This window comes from Perca flavescens, chromosome 21, assembly GCF_004354835.1.
Source record: "Perca flavescens isolate YP-PL-M2 chromosome 21, PFLA_1.0, whole genome shotgun sequence".
NCBI lineage: Eukaryota > Metazoa > Chordata > Actinopteri > Perciformes > Percidae > Perca > Perca flavescens.
The window spans coordinates 14,864,068-14,883,158 of record NC_041351.1 but is presented as its reverse complement, the minus strand read 5'-3'; the positions used below and the strand labels follow the sequence as shown (position 1 = coordinate 14,883,158).

General features: G+C 39.9%; 1 long non-coding RNA gene across 3 annotated transcripts in view; it reads right to left on the bottom strand.

Moving 5' to 3' along the window:
• Positions 1 to 19,091, bottom strand: part of LOC114548701 (uncharacterized) — a 37,353-nt gene that overhangs the window by 7,132 nt on the left and 11,130 nt on the right. For all 3 annotated transcript variants that reach the window (XR_003691391.1, XR_003691392.1, XR_003691390.1), the window contains exon 3: positions 8,564 to 8,711. This is a non-coding gene — a long non-coding RNA (uncharacterized LOC114548701). The remainder of the gene's footprint in view (positions 1 to 8,563; positions 8,712 to 19,091) is intronic.

The window sequence follows — 19,091 nt, the reverse complement described above, 5'->3', positions numbered from 1 at the left end:
TGCATATAATCTGAAGTAAATTTTCTGAAGTACTGTACTTAAGTCCAATTTTGAGGTACTTGTACTTTACTTAAGCTCTTCCATTTTATGCTACAAATGTTAAGTTTTTGAAATATGATGCTGTTATAGAACTAGCCAAATGTAACAATAACACGCATCAATAATAATGGTCCATTAATATTAACACTGACAGCTCTCACTCTGCTGAAAAAAAGTTTTACTTTTCATTCTTAAAGTACATTTTAAAGATAATATGTGTGTACTTTAGCTGAAGAAAATTTCAAATGCAGGACTTTTACTAGTAAAGTATTTTTAGTGTGGTATTGCTACTTTTACTGATCTGAATCCCTGCTCCACCACTGATCTCCAAAATGTGAAAAATAATTATGACATATTTGTCATTTTGTCATTTATTATATTATTGGATTATTGATGATGATGGATGTACTGTATGAAGTGCATCAAACAATCCAATTAACAATCCAAAACCATTAATTAGAAGTGTGATCTCTGTTTACAATTGCACTAGCTAGGCTCCTTCACCTTTATAAGAGTTTGAGTCATTGCCAGGTATAGTCCAAAGTTACATTTGTATGCCACCATAGAGGCAGATGTGTGTGCAGAGCGTGACTCGGTGGGTTCTGTATGTCTGCATGTTTATGTGTGCACAGGGAAACAAAGTGAGGCGCTCACAGAGGGAGCCCAGTGATCACATCACACATCCACATTGACCAGATGCTCATCCATAGTCAATGAGCAAAGAAACTGTCGCTTCTCTAAAGCACAGCGCCATTAGCTTCGATGGTGTGTTTTGAGAGATCATCTGGTATGTGAGGATTCAGTTCGGTTGGATACACCTCTTGACATGGATACAGCCATTTACAGGTAGTGGCAGCTATCAATAAATGTGCATCTATGAGCTCATATCACTTTGAAAGTGTAAAGTGAGTTAACTCTCACTGATTTAAGCAACCATCAAACTACTGAACAAGCTGGAGTGGGAGTTACCCTGGACACTCTCTCACTGTAAATGCACACCACTTCTTTTGTTCACACATCAGAAAAATTACAAATATCACAGTGTACAACAATACTTTAAAACAAAACTTTTATGAGAGAATGAGATTTTTTTAAGTTTCCTTTTGATCACCATGAGAGATCGAAGCAGGCATAATTTACTTTGTGTGGTGTCAGCTGTGTTGTGCCCACAGGCTCGCTCTGGGCAGCCTAGGTAAATAGTGCTCAGCTCTCCCCTGCAGAATCTCAATTGCTTTTCTTTCTTTATATTCTCTGTGAGTCACCATACATCAATTCAAGTGCTCTTTATTTCTGTTGTTACCTTTCAGACTGAGGAGTGCAAGAATATGGCACATTTTGACCAAAAAGAAGATATCATTTTCAATTAATAATTTGAGCTATTTTCTCAGCTTTTTCACTTTTACCGCATACACTAAATGCAATCTCACATTGTCAACAGCATTATGACTTAAGTTATTTACAAAACTTCATATTTAATTCATTTCAGCAGCAGTCTCACTTTATTCTAAATCTAGTTCAGAATCTTACCACTTTTACAATAACATTAAAGTGGCTATAATAATTATTTTATATTAACAATGGATCACATGACCGCATGTAATGTGAATTGGGTCGCTCATAGCAACGAACCCACAGACAATAATCACTTGCCTCAGCAGTTAACCTCAGCTCTAAGGAGCATTTCAGCATCTTTCAGTTTATTGTTTTGGTTTTCGGGCCAGCGACTTTAATGTTTCGGTTCACTCTCACCGCTTTCATTAGCATCGTTTACAGCCGCAGGCAGCTGTTTTTAGTGACAAATCTCTAAAAACCCACTGTACACAACCTGGTCAGCAACATGGAGAATTTAGCAGCTAAAAGAGCCAGATATTCCTCGGTGGAGTTGGTGGAGACCAAAAACAGAACTAAAAGAAGAGTAATTACTGGGCTGACTTTCAGCAGGTCGCTACTAATGCGACTCCAAATGAATGCTAATGTTGCTCCATATCTGCTGGATGTGTAAATAGGGAACTGTTTGCTAACAAGTTTGCCAGCTTTATAAATTGATAATATTTCAGTGTTGTGTTTACAGTTTTTTTCTGCTGCCCCTAGGTGGCCAAAAAAATCAGTTAATGCAGGTTTGAATATTCATGAGTAAAAAAGCAACAAGTCAAATAATACTTACTGGTATGTTTTATTTACTAAGAGTTTAACACTCAAACACTTTAATCATTAATGGGCTGTCAAAACAGAAATTAATTATTTCTGTGTATTTTTTTCTTCATTTTTTTGTGCTACTAATTGATTTATGAAGTAATCATTGCAGCATGTGTCGATTATTAGTCAATCATGGATATTTTAAGAAATGCCTTCTCTGCTAATTATTGTACATATATTGTTTAACTGTAGAAACGGTACAATGAATCCTATGTCATAAAAAGGTACTATCCATTCTCTCCCAATCATCTAACCAGCAGGGGAGGGTGTTGTATGCTTATTATGATGCTTCCCAGGATGACCATGATTGAAATCTGCTCAGAGTGAGAGCTCAACATGTGCCAGCCCTGTCACTCCATTACAGAGTGGCAGAATCATATTACATGCCCTGTCTTGGCATCCTAATAGGGTTTTCCCACCAATACTTTTTCAAAAACTGCTGTCTAATCCTACCACTGTCAATAAAAAATCACTCAGCGCACATTAGCAGATACAGTATGCACCTCAGGAGTTGTGGCTACTGCTTTGAATAAGTGATTGAAATGTGATGTGAAACTTTAAAATATGGTCACAGAAAAGAGGCGTGTATCGTCTTCTTTTGATTATTTGTAAAATGCTGTAGACTCATGTTATTCATCATTCATTGAATAAAATCACACTCTCTTCTGTCACTCTCCCCACACACCAGCTCTGCTTCAAGCCTTGATTCAGGTGAGACCTCCAGTGAGTGATAAAGCCATCATTTTCCTGTTTTTGATACGTAAAAAAAAAGAAAATGCAGCTCCACCACTTGACACCTTTGGCCAACTAAAACTAAAACCTTTGATTTCCCAAAAGGCCTTGCCTTGCTCATACATTTCGAAGTCTTCATCATATACAATCATTCATCTTCCCTCTCTGGATTACCTAAGTAACACATTCAGTAAATACCATGTGGGATAATTTAGTAATCTTCAAAGAGAGGCTCGAGAATGAAGACTTGTTCATGTCTCAGAACATTTACATATTTTCAGAACATTTACATATTTTCTGGGACACAATTCTTCTGAGCACTCTTCTTTTCCATCATTCTCACAACTTTTAGACAGAATGTCTTTCTCCGTGACACATGAGATGTCAGCTAATCATTCTTTCAATTGGAAGGCAAAAAGGGTAATAATCGTGCACACAGACATCTGCAAACGAGAGGCATTCAAATACCAAAAACACACAAAAAAAAAACACCTCTTTTTTTTTTCAAACTTCTGCCTTTTATTATACCCAGATGCTAGGATTGTAGTCCAAAAAGAGCTAAGATAAGACGGCGGCTGCTACTGTGACTCTTCAGATTGAGGAGGCTTGCAAGTAAGTGCTTTCTCAAGGGAAATGTACTGTATGTTTTGACGTGCAGCTACACTGTTCAGTTTGAAGGCAGGTATAACTTTTACAAGCCAGTGGGTTCCAACCTTTTTTGTCAGGTACCCCAACAGCCCTGTCAGATGAACACCTTCATGGACGCCACCTGTCATTTGAATTGATTTTAAACTGGGTGTTATTTAACTATTAATGATATAACCGTGGATATAATAGTAGCTAAATATTACAAAATGTTTTTCTTACAACTGAACTACCAATGTCATTCTTTTGGCTGCATTCTTACTACTATACTTTACCTGGAGTGGTAACCATTTATCCATTACATTTGGCTAATAATTTCAACTGTTCGTACTACTTTAAGCTAACCTTTCTCTAAATTACCGTTAACTAACCATTTAAACTAATCTAAACTTAATTTAAAAGGAAAGTTCACCTCAAAATCAAAGATGCATATTTTTCCTCTTATCTGTAGTGCTATTTATCAGTGTAGACTGTTTTGGCGTGAGTTTCCCAGTGTTGGAGATATTGGCCATCTAGATTTCTGCCTTTTCTCCAATATAATGGGACTCTGCAAAAACTCAACAACACGTGTCTCCAGAAATCATGACCCGGTGTCTCAAGCTGATCCACAGACCTGGCTGTGAGCAGTTTCACGTAGGAACTAGAGAAATTATATGTATTTTTGATTGTGGGGTGAACTGTTGCTTTAAGATATTTAAATACTGTATCCATTCATTTCAGCTATATTTTTCAACTGTTTATACCTTTAGCAATCTATTTAATTTGTCATTAACTGTTGGACAACTATTTCAACCATTTATCCGCTAACTTACAACTTATCTGCTCGCTTGCTAACTAGTTTTTTATACCCTTCAATAACTGCAACATATTCTAGGTGTCACAGCTCACATAATATGTTTTAATCAAAAACGTTAAAGTCTTTTAAATTCTATTTTATCAAATTGGCAGCGGTGGCCTAGGGACTTAAAGGAAGCGACCAGGAGGTTGCTGGTTCAATCCCCAGACTGGCAGGATAAAATCTGGGTGGGTAAAGTGAAAGAACAGCACTTGTCCCTCCCTCATTACCACGCCCTTAAGGCCCTTAACCACAACCGCTCCAGTGGAAGACCAACCAAAAAGTAGTATTTAGGCCAAACAGTTACACGCTGAGGATTTCTGGACACAATACTTGTCATGACTACAAGCGTTTGACTGCCAAACTGGAAACTCTGAACAGATTTGCTATCAGTGCAGCAGAATAATGACCAATAAAATGCTGTCTCGCACATTGGTCAGTTTCAAGAAAAAACAGGCTGCAAAAAAAACTGGCTGCAATGCCAGTCTGTCTTCTGGGAAATTGAGGCAGCCCTAGCCAGGACGCAAGTTGTGTAGAAGCTGCATCTGTGCCCTGAACCTTATTTCTTATACAACTCCTGCCAGGCAGCTTTACAGCCTCTGGGTGAGGTTAATCACTGCATGGTTTGGGGACAAATTGGTAAGGCAGGAAAGTGACTCATTTGTACCATGGGTACTGACCTTTCCATCCAACTTGACGAAGCAGATTATTTGCTAATCAGGGCAATAGTCGGCAACACAGCAGTGATAGCCATTGATTTATTTCTCATCAGGCACACAAACGTCAGGCTTGATATTCTATAACTCCTTTGTACAACAATTAAGACATTTAAGAAGATGTGTGTGTGTGTGTGTGTGTGTGTGTGTGTGTGTGTTGTGTGTGTGTGTGTGTGGGGTCTATGTACACTCCTTTTGAGCCTTTACCTAACGTCTCTCTCTCACACAGCAATGGCAGTGACGTCTCAACTTTATTACACATGCTCCAGTATCCCAATCAATGGGGAGCAGCTCAAATCAATTAGCTCTGCGGCATTATATACCCAGCGAAACCCTCTGGGATACACTCACTCACGACAGCATTCACTGTATCTGTCGTCCACTCCGGCTAATACTGTGATTCCCGCTTGGCACATACAATTTATTATTTGTTACTCACTCTGCCCAATTGAAAAGTTCCATCCTGAAAATTGAGTAAATGCCTTCTTTTCATTAAATAATAATAATAATTGTCACACTCAAAGAGAACAAAAGTGACATTTATCCCCAGGGCACATTTTGTGACTATTTTTGAGTTTAGAATTAAATTAAATTTGTAATTCTTGGCTCGTTCTCTGCTTCGTGTTGTTCACATAATCCTCCTGTGCACTTGCACTGGCCATCTGTGACTAGACTGCCAGCAGTGCGGAGGGGGGGACATGCTAAAGCAGCTAATGCAGTGACGAGACTTGTACTTGAGGGAATACCATTAGTCCCCAGTTGGTGAGGGAGATGGCCATCTGTGGTTAGAAAGCAAATCTTAAATGTGTCCTGTCCTCTGGCGTTAAGAAACATTTGTGACAAAATTACTTGTGGGCACAATATCCAGAATTATTTTACTTTTGGTTTAATCACATTTTGTTTTTATGAAAACCAAAGCAGGGCAGGGTGACCTCTTTTTATAGACACCACTAATGGAGTTATTGATATACTTAAGCACATTAATCACAAAGGCGCCACAGCAAATACAAAAGCTATAAAGCACAGAATATGGGTGGGGCAGCTATAACGTTCGTCCTTCTGTTCACCCTATATAGGCTGTTGAGTTTAAACCAAGTCTGTTATTACAATGGACTCAATAAAACTTAAACAAGCATTAAAATGATGTCCTCAGGGAGCTTCAGTAACCTTTTGTTACAATGTCTAATATCCAGTGGCAGTAAATTGGGACGAGTGATCTGCTTACACCAGAATTTGATTAAAATCTTTCTGGTCCTTGTGTTGCTTCAGCACAGTGCGTCGTGGTTATTATCAGCGGAAGAGAAGAGTGGCTTATATGTTAACATGCCCTTGAGAAAAAAAGCTGCATGCATCGTATGCTCATGTGAGTTTATAACAAGACAATATGGCAGCTGAGACGTCGTTAGAGTAAAAAAAGTTTTGTACAAAACGCTTTTCCAGAGAGTGGTTCTTTGCCATCTGGCTCTTTTGAACTGTAAGGTAATTGTTTCAGAGAAGCAGGTTTGTGCAATCAGGATAAGCAGAAAATGGTTGGCAGTGACCTACAGCACATATTAAAGGTACAACTTATAAATTGTAGTGCAATTCTATGAATTGAATCAGCTGTTCTTTCATAACCCCTTCCATCATCCTGGAGGCGTGAAAGTAAACTTGAGTTTGGTGTTGTGCTGCTTGTTTAAATGAGATTTTACCTGACACAAAAGACTGCACTGATTTACTTTAAAGGAAAATTTCCACTCTCCAGTCATACATTTATGTATATTATACAGATTGTCGCCCACACATTGATTATAAGATGCTTGCAGCACATCGTTTTGCACTTTCACAGCCATGAGCATATATGCATGGTATGTACTGTATTTTTGGCTATTCTAATAAACATATTTCCAGATGTCAATAGCAGAAATAAAAAAAAATGCATTGTTATCTAAATAGATAGTCACATTTGGTTGAGCCAAGCACAGAAACAGATCGAGAAATATTATAATTGACTGGCAACTATGATACATATGCTGTATCTTGGACATTAACACGGACCAGACTGAGCAAGCACTGACTATTTGGTTAGGAAAGATTTCCTCCATTAACTGGATTTACCCTTTAACTGACTCAGCTCCAGGTTTGGGGCGGAGATGTTCCACCTCTCTATCATCAGTATTCACAATGAGTCTCGTGTCCTGAAATGCACTTGATAAGACTTGCCACGCTCTAATTTACCACAGAGGGGAAACAAGCGGATGAAATTGCTCCTCAGAATATCATTCCCATGACAAATCAATATTCCACCATAAAGTTGGTTGTTTGATTTTTTTTTTCTCCAAGGGTGACCTTTTGAACTATTGTAAACAAAAAGCTGAGATTTTAAAACCTATTTGGTCAAAGCTATTGCATAGCTATAAGAGGAGAAGTGGGTTCAGACTGCATATAGAAAACAAGCAAACAATTACTTTGGCCACAGAGGCGTTTGTTCAGTTTACATGGTCTGGATTCAGGAAATGCTGCAGTATGTAACAATATCCTGAGAAGAAGAGTGGGTGCCCGTTTTATTTGTTCCATCACTATCTGCAGCTAGTGACCTTAAATGAAGTGTGAAACATAAACAAACATCATCATCAAGTTGAACAGTTGCACTTGACAGTCTCCTATGAGATTTTCTAATCAGCAGCCATAACTGGGCACGGCAGGCCTGTTTAGTTTTGGGTTTCTCAATATGCAGAAGTGGTGACGTGCATGGAGCGGAAGTAAGAGCAATGCTTGCCATTTGAAAAGTTTGAAATGTGGTGTACATTTTTTAAGCCTTTCCAAAAACACAAATGTAAGGATTAACATAAACTCTGGTGTGGATCAACAGAAGTGCATTTCCAGGATAATTGCCTGACATCTGGTGTGTGGCTTTTGCGCCGGATGCCCCTCACCTTCCTCTCTCTGTGTGTTTGCTTGTGTTCGCTTTGAAAGACAACAACAAACTCCGAGCTAGCAAGTCACACGCTGAAAATGGCAAGTTTGGAAGAAAATTTGGACCGTGCAAAAGGGCAGGCCTGCTTGGTTAGCATTTACTATCTAACTGGGGCGTTTTGGGACCGATTGGAGAGGATTGCTATGGCTAAGTATACATAGCGACTGGTATGAGCAAATAAAGTTTAACCACAGCCGGGCTCACTGCAATTTTTATAACAATCCTTAGCATGCTAATCTGTGGTAAAGCCCACTACAGAACTATGTATTTACAAATGCATAAAATAAGCCTGCAGCTCAGCACCTTTTGCACACTGATAAATACATGTCGTTCACAGTGAGTGTGAGTTGTATAAAGAGCTGTACAATGAGAGCAAGGGGGAAACAGATTTTGTTCTCTTTTGACTGTGAATATAAAGTAGCAATTATTGGTCTGTGCTCTCACCTTATGTTTCATTGCATCGTCCACAACTCAGCGAGGTAATTCCATTCCTCAGGTTCAGAGTTCTTCACAGCTCAGCAGTGTCAGTAAAATCTGTGACAGTCGAGACTCCGGGTATTCGCTGACTGACTTCTTCCTGTGGTGTCATTACCTGTGATTGGCAAGTGTGTCATCAACATTATGACAAGAACGTCAGATACAAGTCAGTGACTTTCACGCACGCACGCACGCACGCACGCACGCACGCACGCACGCACACTCTCACACAAACACACACAGCAAATACATGACTGAATTTCACCTTTTAGAATGAATCCCATTACCGCTGTTGACACATTGATGTCCCTCAGTGACAGTATAACATGTTAACTGTCTAGTCAGAGCCATGACATTTCTTCTTAAGGTAACTGGGTGGCTAAAGGCACAATCCTACAACTAAAATCTAGCATATATCCCTAAAACAACATGCTTGCCATTTTTTCCGATCAGTAGTCACATAATCCCGAGCAGACCTCCTGCCTGTCTCTGTCTTCGTAAACTGCTCCAGAGAGCCTCAAGTCTAAAATAGAAAAAATGGAAATGAGGAGATATTGACACCTAAACGCTGCGCTGACAGCAGGGATATGTGTTTGTATTGAGGTAAACGTAACGTAACTATGGCGCTCTGCATCCTTACCATCATGCTGTTGAAACAGTGTGTGGAGGCAGGTTACATTCATTTTGATTAACAGTGGACAAATTGTGTTTGGGAGGGACTTAATCAGATTGTGTGTTCTGTGGAGGCCTGTGGTTTCTTATACAACCTTGTGCTCCATCAATTGGGGGAATTTTTAGATTTGATCGCTGGATTGATTTGGTTACTAGATGATTTAATCAACAGTGACTACAAAAAAACTAGTGCGCTTGTCGAGACTGTCCTTGATTTGGGCCGCTAATAAATACAAATCTGTATTAACGTGATAAAAATGCTCACTTACATTTGCTCTGCAATCTGCATAAACCTCACAAGAAAATGCCAATGAACACTGAAAAGCAGCGGCAAACCTTTGAGGATGTTTTATGAGCAGGATAATTGGATTGATTTTTTTTTGAACTTGGGGGACTTTAGCTTGTGTCTCTTTTTACTGTACGTGTATGAACAGAACACTCACATATTCCTACACTTGCTAGGACTTGCAATTGTTTTCTGCCTAATCTAAACCTAAAACTACTCTTCTAATATTGTCGATATATGCAGTGTATTTGTACGTGTGTTTTATGTAAGCAGGGTCAGGGATTTTACTTGCCAGTGAGAGTGAGCATCACATATGCAGCTTCCTTTCTACATTCAATTCAACTATGTGACAGCTGTGTTCAAAACTGTTCCCTATCACAGAAATAGTGCACTATATAGCCATTTTGTAGTGATGTTTGAATTCTCTGTGGTAAATGTCATTCACTATATAGTCCACTATAAAATATCCACAATGCACTGCTAATTTGAGTGTGCATATGATGTACCCTACATTTTACTCCCGTAAAACCACAATGCAACGCAGACGTGTTTTCCCGGAGGAGAAGAAGAAGTAGAAGTCAGCCATCTCTTCAAATCTTTCCAAAAGTCAGTTAAAAGATTTGAATCAGCCAGTGGGATGAGATGTTCTTTGTTATACGCTCCATATATAAAATGATGACTGATACGTACTGAAAAGCAGTCTTTCTAAATTCAATATTTACCCATGGAGTATCTACAAGTAAAGAACATTTTGCAAGCAAAATCTTAAGATAGATTACTGTCCAGTCTTCACAAAAGGTCTGAGGGCATCTGGACACAAAGCCAGACTGTGACATTTTGAAGTCAACTGGATGAAACAATCAGCAAAATAATTCATGAGTTTCACTCAACTTCTGTCTTGAATATAAATATTCCTTCACCAACACGTTGGTACGATAGAGCCTAGTAAAATAAGAATGGGTCAGACCCAGTCACACCCCAGGAAAAATGAGAGTTTAACTATAATTGGTTCCACTGAAAACAGACGATGAGGTCAGACTCTGAGGTCAATCTGAAACACAAGAAAGGAAATGAATTCACCTCACAACTCGATCAACAGTCATTAAAGTACATATCTTCAACGGTAAAATAGGGTCAAACAATCACACAAATGTCTTTATTTATGTCGCGACAACACACTAAAGGCTTTTGGACTTTTTGGACTGAGGGGGGATTCAGTCCTTTTTTTATGGACAACAGTGAGCCTGGCTGTGCGTCAGGAGCACTTACTCTTTTTTTGGTGGGGGCTTCCTCTGTTTTTTCATGTGTGTAAGTTATACGTCATTATATATTTACTAATAACATTCATTAACCTGAGTAAGGCCCTTCTGTATTTTTATTATGTATAGACACTGACTTATCTAATCAGTATCTTCATTTTGTGTTTCCCCAGGCGTTCTTGCTGTCTCATTTCAAAAACAGCCGTTTCTAAGTTTAACCACAGTGTGCTGATCGCCTGAGGACATTTTCAGATTTTAGCCTGCAGTGAATGTTTGCCTCAGCTGACCTTCGAGAGGTGCTCATATAGCACATTTCTCTGTTAATGTTTCAAGGTAAAAATCCCGTGGTTCAGCTAAACGAGGGGAAGGTCATGATTCTTTCCCCAAGGCCTGAAGACAGTTGGTGATTTCTGTCCACTATTCATTTCCCGAACCTTATCCCAATATGCTGCAGCATGCTAATATCTTAATCGCTACACCGCACAGACCTTGTCACATCCTTGAGAAAAGCTGCTTGGAAAGACAGGGTGAGGACGGGTAAAGATAAGATACCCAGAGGCTAAAAGATAAAAGTCAGAGTCATTTTAAAAGACTTTATTACATTTCGAGGAGCCAGTGGATATTGAATTATATTGAAAAGTGATTTCTATAATAATTCACGTACCCATTGACATACATCAGGGAGTCAGAAGATTAGAACTAGCACAAACAATGGTTTCAAAAATGGCATTTCACTGCTGTCTGAGTGCATCACAGGTAAATAAGACCAAGGCCCAATCCCAAAGCCCCCCCCCGCAAACCCTCACAGACTTAACTGCGGTCACCTGGTAAGTGGTTGAGTGCGAGAGGCTGCAAGGGCTCGAAATGGTATACATAGGAATGGGACAGCACTTTGCAGCAACATATCATGTTACCTTGACGGCACCAAAACATGTTCAGTACAATTGTGGGTCTGTGCTGGCTTTGTGAACATCAGGATATTGGACTAATCGACTGCGCTAATTGATTAGTTGAGTAATTGAGTAGTAACATGCAGTGATTTACTGATGATCCTGAACCAAGGATCACTAGAGGAAGAAGAAGAAAAACATGACTGAGAAGGTAAGAAGAAGACAACAGAATCAAAGTACATTTTCATGTAGTACGTGAATATACAAAGGACACAGTCCTTACACAACACTTGGTGCATGGTGTAAACACTGGATATAAGGTTTCTCCACTGTGCTCCCCGCATTTTGAAATCGCTGAACTGGACTGCAGGACACAGATAAGATAAAAAATACAAATACATGCGGAGACTCTTGCACTTAGCACAAGACACATTGTTTAAGAATGCATGAGCCATTAAAGTAAAACATGTTCTTTTGTACCTCCTCCCTTGAGAAAGGAAACGTGTTTTGCTGCAAGGTTACCGCCAGCAACGCTGCTCTGGCCCTGTAGGAGATAACAGCTCAAGCGAAACACCGGCTACAGCTGAATTTTAGCTGACACTGGTTTTCTCTCATTCTGCCCAGAAAATGTATTTGTAAGCCGACAGTTGGGTTTCTGTAAGGTGGTAAAGAGAAACATAGGGCGGATATGTCAGCGTACTCAGGGCCAATGAAAGTAGACAAAGCTTCTGAATGATACTGTGAGCAACTGGAACAGAAAAAGGTCCTCTGCATGCATTGGTTTAACACCAGAACTGACTTGTAATCTAAATGACTGTTACAAAAATAAACATCAAATATTCCTTTACGGAAAAGGCTTGGAAACAGTCAGAGTGAAGTATTTGAGGTTATGTGTGATTTCGGAAATATGTACCTCCACTTAAGAGGATTAATTGAACTGGAAGATAGATTATTTTACTTTATATCTTCTTAGGGTAAAGATGACTAACAGGAGTATTATACAACAACCACTCTGTGTGTTGTGTTGTCACCATCAGGCTGATGCACACATATTGATATTGGTTTAACCAGAACACAAAAAAACTCACTTTGCTTTTACCTCTTGTGCTATCTAGTCGTAGCCTTGTGAGACCGTCCTGATCTCGCGAGCTCCAGTTTTCCACTTGCAGATCAGTCTGGCATCTTGAGATAGAGAAAATTTGGAGCCGTTAGCCAAACGACCGGGCCAATCAGCGTTGGTTTTGAGGCGGGTTAGGTGGTGATAGACAGATGGTTTATCCAATAAGCTAACCAGTATTTTTATTTATCCTTTACCGACATGTTGCTTGCTTGCTGAGCTAACGAGCCATGCTTTCCCTGCAGCAGCAGGGCCGGGCTTGTGGTTGTATTTTCATACGCTTCGTGGATCTGATTGGTTGATTTGGCCCGTCTATCACCAACATAGGTGATAGACAGATGGTTTATCCAATCAGCTAACCAGTATTTTCACCCTTATCCCAAAAGTTCTCCAACGGAAAGTTCCCAGATGGATATGCCGAGCAAATGCGAAGCAATCCATCTGGTGGAGTCAGGTTAATCTAGTCATGCTGATCGCTCATGAGATCCCTTGAGGTTTCTGCATTCACTCCAATACAATAGATGTGTATGAAGGATTTATAAAAAATTCAATAGCAACAACTTTTTTCAGAAACATTATCCCTGTTACTCTGCATAATCCACAAAACACTCTGTCAAAAGTTTTCAGAGGAACTGTATGATAGTTCCAATGGAAGCCATTATAAAGGAGACACAGTGCTGTTGAAGAGTTTAGGGTATATATATATATATATATATATGCTCTGTCCTCATGCTGCCTGTCCGTCTCTATCTCTAAAAACAATCTAAAAAAACAACTAATTTTTAATTACTGTAAGCACCACAAATGAAAAACCATTCACCTCACACTTCTATTGTACTCATATAGTTTGGTAAAAGACTTAATTTGGATGATCTGGTTCTTTACCTGCTTAATTGGACAAAACAAATAGGAATGATCAGAGTAGAGAGGAGACAATCAAAAAATCTATTTCAACACACACATGAAGGCTGAACTGTAGCAGTATTAGACACAATCTTAGTTTAGGATGCCTCACTGTCAGTTGCAGATACAGCCAATAGCCTGGAGACACACTCACCACTCACTATGCAGGTTTGAAGCAGTTTACTCGAATTAGTTCAATAGTCAACTACCCGAGATGACCCGAAAACGTAAGGTTTCATTGGTATAACAAGATTAATGTTGACATCCCATACCCTGCAGTTACTCATGCAACACAAATGAAAATGAAGTGTAAAAAGCAGTCTCAACTGATGCAAATATTTAGCCACTTCTTCATTTGATATTAACTAGTATGAACACTAAGGAGGTAAATAATAAAAGAGTGCAGTTAAATGTTCAGCACTGAAGTGGAATAGGATTTATTTTGATACCAACAGCCTCCAGAGACTCTTCACTACAGGTAAACTGTGTAATAAGAGTTTTTTAGGCTCAAAAGAAAGATTATATACTATCACTTTTAATGTGACGCTGTAGTTTTGCTCTGAGGATTTTTTTTTGTAGAACTGACAGTTGGAGATTTGTTCTAGATGAATGCTTCGGTAGTTAATTAAACAAAGGAATCAAGGTTTGCATCTTACATAAGATAAATGATCAGTGCATATGTACTGTATGTGCAAGTGTGCATCCACAAACACACACACACACACAGAGACACACACACACACACACAAATGTGCACTCATGCAAAGCGCATACATACACACAAGCGTTCCTCTCAGGGGTTTAGCTTCTGTTGACCACTGCTCATCCATGCGCACACAAAACACGGTTTTCTCCAAAGCATAGTGCACATGCATCAACTTGAACTCCAAACAGATACAGAGCATATATAGATGCACACCTGATCTCATGCTCTTCCTGTTCGCCCCTGGTTATAGTAATGAATGAAACATGAAAGCTACAGTATGTCTACTCATCGTTTATTTCTCTGACTGAAACATCCACAGCTCCTTCCCCTGTTTCTGCTCACACAGGGATGCTGAAATCCCCCGTCTCAAATCGCGTCTTACATTACTGGCAGACATGCCGGGACTTGAGGTGACCTTAGCACCCAAGTTCTCATAACTGAAGTTTGAATAAAGGAGAGGAAGGAGGTGGGGGAGAGAAACAAACTGGAAGGGGACATGTGTTTGAAAATTCGCTTTCATCTTCATGTGTTACCACATATACCCAATGCTTTTTTAATAATGCAGCAAGTGCACAGTGTGCCAAACATACTGATCCTAGAAGAGGACTTATAACATATACAGCAATGTGAATATTGTACAGATAAACCCCCTTTCACACACGTTTGGGTTTTTACACTTTTTACATATGTCATTGACATATCTAAACCCCAAACCTTAGCCCAACATAAAGATAAAAATGTCATCCTAAAACCACTAAAACCAAGTCCAAACCCTTAAACAGCCTCTGCAGAAGTCCACACACACACACACACACACACACACACTACACAAGACCAATGCTGCAGAGGAGGAAAATAGGAAAATAGGAGGAAAATATAATTTATTTCTCTCCATATACCCATTTCAACATGGAAATCACAACAAAACATGTCCCAGTTTTCATGCTACTACAGTAGTGTGCATAACACTGTTAGCTCAGCAAACAACAGAAAACCATAAAATACTGTATCCAGTACAGATTACAATTACAGTATAAAAAAATATATATATATATACAGTATATATATATATATATATATATATATATATATATATATATATACACATCTGCTGCATTTTTATAGCCCTTAAACCTGACTAGTGTGTCTAAAATTAAGCAATCATATGTTTGTGCACCTGATGGCTGTTTCACAGATTGGCTCATAGGTGTGGTAATATGACAGTCAATGCTTTGGAATTGCAAGGAAGTGACATCATGATATACTTCTGTGTCTAATGTATTAAAGTGTGTTGCAAATCACTGTGTGTATTGTTTTGCATAAAGTGTGAGGCTGACATTGTGCTTATAGTCATGCACATCTTGAGTTTAAGTTTTGATAAATGTGTAATACTAAGCAATTGGCAAAAACTGTAATCTTCACAGATGTGGAAGCCCACACACACACACACACACACACAAACACACACACACACACACACACACACACACACACACACACACACACACACACACACACACACACACACACAGGTACTGTAACTACATTAATAAATTGTCTAATTACATTCTCAAAGCATGTGACAACAAATGTCTGAGCTTGCTCTGGTAACCACAAAACACACATAACATGGATTTCAAATGATGGGATTCCAATAGGCCTGGAACTCACACACATATGCACTAAGCTAATTTTTCCTACTTGGCAACATGCAATTAGATAAGCGAGTGTTCGACAAGGCACTTGGCACCCACACGCTTCCATTTCAGAGCTGCTTTCATAACCGTAAAGCTCAACTCTACCGGTCCACTTTGACCAAACTCTATCAAACGGCGCCACTCATCCCTCTCCAGCACAGGGAGTCACATCCCACCCGCCTACTCAAAACCAACTTTCAATTCCCCCGCTGTCACACAATGTCTAACCCTAATGGAAGCGCCCCAGTGCCCCCAGAGTGAGCCATTAAATATGATCCGCTCACACTCTTTTATGGAGCACTTGAAAATTGCTTTGAAAATCCAATCTGTTCTTTTTCTGTAGTGGTTGTAAAAAGTCAATATTAAAGAGTTGGGCAGTTCGATGACTTTGATTAGAATCTCATTCCCAAATGTCATAAGTGAAAACACGTTCTTTAATTATGTTTTTGAAATGAAAGCATTTTTTTTTGCTGAGCAGTCCAGTAGAAGAACCGACTAATTATTCAGTAATTGAATATAAGAACTTGTCTCTCTAATGTCAGTAGTTTTTTAGGGAAAAGAGGAAAAGGCTGTGACTTCAGCATAAGTTCAAAACATACACCAACATTTCACCACCAGTGTCATTTTATTTGCAGTAAAACAAGGTGATGGCGCAGTGGATATGATGCATGCCTTTGGTGTGGGAGACCCAGGTTTAATTCCCAACCAATGTGTCCCTGAGCAAGACACTTAACCCCTAGTTGCTCCAGAGGCGTGAGACCTCTGAATAGCAATTGTTAGTCGCTTTGGATAAAAGTGTCAGCTAAATGATATGTAATGTAATAAATGACCACCATCTCCTCAACAACGAACACCTTTCTAAATTGATAGGGTGCAAGTTCAAGATATAAATATAAACTGAAGGTTTAATTGCTTTATGCCTATTTTTTTTGGGCTGCTGTAGGAGAATGTGCGTGGGGGTCATTTGGAGCGTTTACGTGGCTGTTTCTTTACACTTGCACTAAAACTTGTAATCATTTTTTCTTCTTCTTTCTACCGAGAACGTAACTCAACGCACCAGATGGTTTGTTTCACAGAACTGTCTGAGAAGCCGTCATTGGAAACTGTTTGGACAAGGGGGGGCACTTTCAAAACATACCTAGCAGGTGATTGAATGAACCATCCATCTATCACGTCCGCCATTGGTGTTTTGAACAAAAAGTCGCAGACGTCACACACACCTTAACCGTGCCCATAGCTGCCAGTAGCTCCTCAACAGACGCTGATTGGTTTGGTTAGCTGGTAGTTCAGACACAAACTCATTACTTGAGGCCTGACAAAAGGGTTTTTCGTGTGATATTGCGAGAATCCAGCTGCCATGCAAGGTAACCTAGATCCTGCCTCCAGACAGAAGTTTAATCAACCAACAGCTTTCTTGACACATAGGACTGCACAAGGCCTTGTTGCCATATTGGCAGGTGTGGCGGATTGCTCCTCTGCACACTGTATTTAAGGAGAAGCACAATTACAGTTTCAGGCTGATGAAAACCCTTTTTAGAAATGTTATTATCTCATCTTAAAATACATTAGCCTAACCACTGAATAATGCATCCAGGACAAGTTTTCACAATGAAGCATTGTTATTAATTCTGGGTGGTCATAGGTTTACTCTCTGCAACAGCCGCTTCTGCCTACTCATTGCTCTTGCTTTGGATAAGTCAGCATAAGCTGAACCCTTTTAGAGGTTTGATTCTCTCTGCGGCCAACCCCACTAAAGGTGGATGCACTGCACTGCGGGACACAAAGAAATGTGTTAAGTGTGCTCCCCAGAGACACCAGCTGCATATTTGTTCATTAAGTTCATTGCACTTGTGGTTTTGACTCTCATAGTCGCAGCTGAATGTGTGGAAGGGCACCTTGAGGGTCGGTGGAGGGCTGCTGCCCTTCGAGAGGCTGACAGAGTCATTTATCAAACAGGAAAGGCCATGAATTTACTGCACCCGCTGTCTTATCCGCATGTTTAACCCCCTGCACCCCCCCCCCCACACACACACACACCACATGCCCCTGCAATGTACGCAAGGGGATCCGGATCGGATGGAATTAGAGTGAGATAGAGTGAGAGAGCGAGGTAGAGGTAGACAGGGAGAGAGTTTATTTAATTAGGGGGAGACAGGAAGAGGACTGAGTGACATCATTTCAATGTCGCCCCCCCGATACAGTTCACTGTCAAGAGCTCCATCTGGTAGGCACATGACACACACACACACACACACACACACACACACACACACATTCATGTCAACACACATATACTGCCATTCAGTATCCACAGGGACACACAGACCAACACACACGCTGCATGCTTTCTCACTGAGTAGATTAGACAAAAAAAAAACGCTCACACATCCAAGCTATTAATCAGCTCCTTCATTTCCACCATATGGCTCTGACATTCTGCCCATGTTACTGTTCATGTATGGGTCCATCAAGCCAGCCCTGACACCACGTCACGCACACGTCAGATAATGTACCACGTGAAGACACCGCCTGTGTGGATCAATTTAAAGGATTAAACCAAGTTTTTTTTGAGGGGACAGAGAATGACTGGCCTGACAGAAAAGGATTTCAGTTTCCTGAGAAAGTGAATTCTCTGTTGCCCCTTTGTCACGATAGCCTCAGTATTAACACTGAATTTAAGGTGGTGATCAAAAATGTTTGATAAAAGAAAACATACAACATACAAACAAACAAACAAGCTGCTCATGGGTCGCACAGGTAGCGTGAGCACCCCCGGAAGTTAGTCCCAACCAAGTGCGTTTAGATAACAACGGCAAAGGCACACGCCCAAGCGTCCGTATTTTACGCGATAGGCGTGAGAATGTGTTGCAAAAAATTGACATGATGATGGCATCAAGATGAAAAGTCGGGGAATCGAAGTTTGGTACAGACGTCAACATCCGTACCAGATGTCATGGCAATGCAT